The following is a 4921-nucleotide window of genomic DNA, read 5'->3' on the forward strand; positions in this document are numbered from 1 at the left end:
GTCATCATCCGCCGGGGCTGCCTGTCCCCCTGCCGGCCCGAAGGACTTTTTCACTTCCGCTGTGATGAAGATGGCGTCACGTGTCCTCCTGCTGCCTGGTTCCGTCCCCAACCCTGGGAACCTGGAGCTGGGAATTCGCTGACATTCAAGGACTTCGAGTGTCATTACCCGACACACTTCGCCGTCACGGCGACCCAGCTGCTGCCCCAACCTGCGGATACCCGTCCCGATGCCTGCTCCACTGCTCTCGCAAACCACTGCTCTCGCAAAGTTCGGAAACGTCACTTTGACGTCAGCGATAACTTCGACAAACGAGGTTTTTTTTTTGCACAAACTTGGGAGGGATTTTGAGCGTCAGCAGGTCGCCTATACTTCGTTTCAGCTTCGCTCCGAGCGCGGCCGATGTTATGCGCCGAAGGGTCAATCAAACAGCGCAAAAAGCGCAGCGTCATGGTGTGCTCTCTGCGCTTGATAGGACTAGCCGGCGGAGGAGCACACAGAAAGAGACGGCGAATACCGGTTGGTCTTATCAACTACAGAGAACACGCCATGACGTTGTGCCTCTTTCGCTGTTTGATTGGCCCTTCGGCTCATAACATCGGCCGCGCTCGGACCGAAGCTGAAACAAAGTATAGGGACAACCTGCAAAGCATTAATTTTAGCTTAGCGCAGGGATGTAGGGACAAATGGGCGCTACGTCATCGGCGAAGCCGTTCAATCAGCGGGCTCTTCGCGCCCCTCACGCGCCGCACGCGCGCCTCGATGAACTTTGCTACATTCTGCCTCTCTCAAAGAAATGAGCGTTCGAATGATTGACACCTCGCTCGGCGCGACGTCAGCGTCGCGAGAGTCCAATTAGCGCGTTCCGCAAACTTCGGGCACAAAGTTCTGCTTGACGAGTTTAGCGACCCTGGGGGAAGAAGCAAATGGAACACTAGAGAGAGTAGGAGGTTTCCTCCTTTATTCTACAGCCTTCCGTCTGCTTCCTCCTCCCCAAACTTCCTTTCCCTCGCCAAAGTTTCTTAGCCTGTAATTAACTATAAAATCTTGACGCAAAAAAAAATTGGGGTGTGGGCATGTTTATAAAGCCTGAACTCAGTCTGCCTCAACGGGCGACTTGTCTCTCAGCTGTAAATGAGAAATTTATCCGGCGATTTTAAATATATCCTATAGAACAACACGCGGCTCTAACGTAACGTCGCTGCGATGACGCTGCTGACGGTGTGGCGCATGCGCATAGGCCTCGCTTGACGCCAACCTGGTTTCTGCGCTTGCGCAGTGCCCACACCCGGGTGTGGAGAAACGCAGACTCGTTTGAAAGAGCGCGGTGAGTGACTGACAGGACAGGAAGCGGCGCATGTTTCGTTTCGATGCTTCCAGAACTCCCTCGTTGCCTTCTGTTGTGCGTTGCCTGCGCCTGCACGCCTGAAGTCCAAGCTCACCAGATGCCGAAGTGTTGTCCAAGGTATAGGAGGCTCGCACCGGGCACGACTGAAGAACATTCCTGCCGTCTGCGACTATATAGTAGGATTACTACCCCAGGGCAGCACCAGTGGAACATTTAATGGAAAATTCGGGTGGTCAATAGCCGGCGAGCTCTTGCCAGCGGCACCAGTAGCCAGAAACGCGCCGGCGGTGCATTACGTGACCCTCTCCAAGTTATAACCAATCACAAAACGCCGGCACCTGGCGCTTTTCGTTTGCTTGCGTCGTGCCTGAGCTTTGTTAACTACTTCCTCGATTATTCTATAGTACACGAGCACGCCGCATGCGGAAACAACATATCATTGGACTCTGAAATGTGAAAAAACACAGAAAACGTCATAATAGGGCTGGGGGATCTATAAATTTGTGCGGGTCTGCCCGCGCACGAGTCGAATTTCAATATATTTTGCTTTCATTTTCAAAGAACTGTTGTCATTTTACAGTGCTCCCAAGAAGGCTTGCCAGCGTCGCTGCTCATCTTATATATTCTTGTTATTATTTTTTGTGTAATCCTCAGTCTTCTCCTTGTGCTCACTCCTGTCCAAGTGTGTGTTGAACTGTCAAGCTGCATCACTGGCCATACTTTTTTTTTTCTTTTTTCACCAGCGGTGGAAGAACACGTCGTGTCCCAGTGCAAGCTGACCTTGCGCAAGCTTAACAATTTTTTTCAACCTATTTGCCTTTTGTAAGGTCTTCTAATTTCTTATTACCCACTCGTAGGCTCTAATAACTATTTGTTGTTTGTTATTGCTATCTGTACTTCGAAGACAGAAACGTGTCTAGCTCGATTATTTCGCTTGCGACTCAAACCCGCAAGTGGCCTGCATACTGGTTCACAATTCTCGCACAAAAAGTATAATATCAAATAATTAACTAACGCCATTCATACAGAAGTCGAGGTATGACTAAATATTTAATTGTTCAAACCAGGCATTTGTCACTATAAGCTTTGACTAGCAGATGTCAAGGAGCGGCTTATCACCGCGATCAGACGCTGCCGCTAATCAAAACACTGATTGTAATGACCATTGTTCACCCATCGGCGAAGACTGGACTTCTTAGTGAAAGGTACAGGCAGCATCCAAAACCCGTACCGAGCACTGCTGTCCTATATTATCGATCTCAGCACAACAAGAATGATTAACATTTGTTTACCATGTGATGGAGCTCGCATAGTTGTTGCGGTGATTCAGTTATTACAGTTGTTTCGGATGCACTAAACGCAAACGGCTCAAAGGCGTCGTTGCATGCAGTGCTACTAATTTGCTGAGTACCATTCACACAACAAATTATGGGTTATCAAAGAATTTCAAGAATAACAGACATCCAGAAACATCTCGCTGCACTGAGATACATCTCGCTGCAGATACATACATCAGATCTCGCTGCACTGAGACATAGAAGCAGGATGTGTTTTATAAAATTACATACAATAGCATCGTTACCCACACCTGAGCATTTCCTGAACCAACTGTCGCTTCGCAACCTGGTGCCTAGTCGACTGCAAACAAGAAAACAGTTGCACATGTTCGGCGGCAAGATATATTTCCTGGTACTCGCTAGAAACAAAAAGTATTCAACATTCTCTTCTCGTACATGTTCGCGCAAACAAATAACAAAAATACAAAACGAACTTATTATTTTATTGCCTATTTTGCAGAAAGAAAGAACAACAAAGGTGCAATTGGCATGTTACTGCGTTCCATCGAACATGTAACGCTGAGGAGTAAAAACACTGGAACATATTTTAACTTAGAAAAACAAAGAAAAACAAAAAATACGTGATAAAAATTATTGTTGGCAAATACAGCTCCTTCACTGACAAAGAAAGATTCTTCTTTACTCGTTCGGAAATTGGCAGCCTGAATAGTAAAAATGAAAGGTGTTCCACGCCAAGACATTCTATTTTACGATTTGGAAAAGTGTACAAATGGAAAAAGGGTACGCAATGTAACCTTCGTTTTGCGCCCTTAAAAATGAAGGGTTTTCCATGCTACAGCACCTTATATTATTACCCTTTCGAAATGGTGCATTACTCGAAATAACGGTTCTGGTGGGTTGTAGCCGTGGGTATAATTCTCTGCAACACCCTCTTCACGCCATTAAAGGGGAGGATGAACGATTTTTGTACTTTGCATAAACACCATTGATAATGAATGCACGGCATTTATAACCCATGCCACGCGCGTTAGTATTTTTCCCCTTGCTATATTAATCGCAAAAAAAAAAAAAAATCCTTTTTTTGTGTGGGGGGGGGGGGGGGGGGGGGGGGCGGATGCATCGCAGTGTACGGCGCGAACGGCGAGGAACGAGCCGCAGCCTCTCTGCTCGGATCACCGTCCATTGCAGAGGCGGAGGAGGCGGCGATAGCCTTAGCTATAGGTAGCGCCAACACGCAGGGAGATAGCAACCGGACCGAAGGGTTACCGTACTCGTCGACTTACAAGCTACTTTCAGGGCTTGGGCAGGCGGACTCTTGTCCAAGTGGAGTAGAAGAATCCCAGCCCAGGTAATCCACGGAAAAATTTTCTTTGATTCGCATACTGTAACAACTCGGCCACACTCTTTTTCACTGTAATGAGAGTGCAAATTCTCGCTCGAAGACTCACCTTAGGAGAGGTCAAGCACGGAGAAGGGGGGTTGGTCGATGGCAACTCGACTAGACCCGTAAGCGACCGACAACCATCAGACGACGGAACCGAAGAACACGACGCACAAAGTCCGCAACTCGGAATCTTTATTCAGGTTACGGAATACTACCGATACGGGCGGAGGAGATGTCCACGCTTGCACAAAGGCCTAAACAGACGCGAGGCTTCCGAATAGAGGCGGGTGAAAACATATGCAAACGTAGGCTTTCCGAAATCTACACCAACTTCATATCTGCTTTCCTCGCAGCTACCAAGGCAAATGCCGGGGTTGCAACTCCACGACCGACCGAACCCCCCACACTCTATCACTGTACCTGGGCCTGCCCGACTCCACTGGGAGAAGGAATCCGACCCCTACCCAATCCTTTCACATCCTCCTGGGACACCGCCCTCCTCGGCTAGGGTACTGAGCAACAGCGACAACTGGTCGCTTGGGCCAGAAAGCTGGCGGTAGCTTGTGGGGCCATGAACTTGGGGACAGAAACATTGGGGGGGGGGGGGGGGGGGGGGGGGAGGGGAGGGGGGAGAACTTGACACATCAGAAGTACTGAAGAGTACTTACTACAAACAACGAGCGGCCACATGATCTGGATCAGATTATAATGCCGTCAATGGTTATCCTATAGCCACGCTCTGGGGTTGGCAAAACACAGGATACGCCCGAAGTTCCAGACGTTTTTAGTGCTCGGCTATTGTAGTCATTGAAGCGATTGGGCACAAGCCACTGCTCGAATGATTGTCGAGCCAGAGACAATAGGAAGTATTCACTGGCGGCCATAGCTGTG

The sequence above is a fragment of the Ixodes scapularis genome, unplaced genomic scaffold, assembly GCF_016920785.2.
Source record: "Ixodes scapularis isolate PalLabHiFi unplaced genomic scaffold, ASM1692078v2 PGA_scaffold6__148_contigs__length_123643588, whole genome shotgun sequence".
NCBI classification, from domain to species: Eukaryota; Metazoa; Arthropoda; class Arachnida; order Ixodida; family Ixodidae; genus Ixodes; species Ixodes scapularis.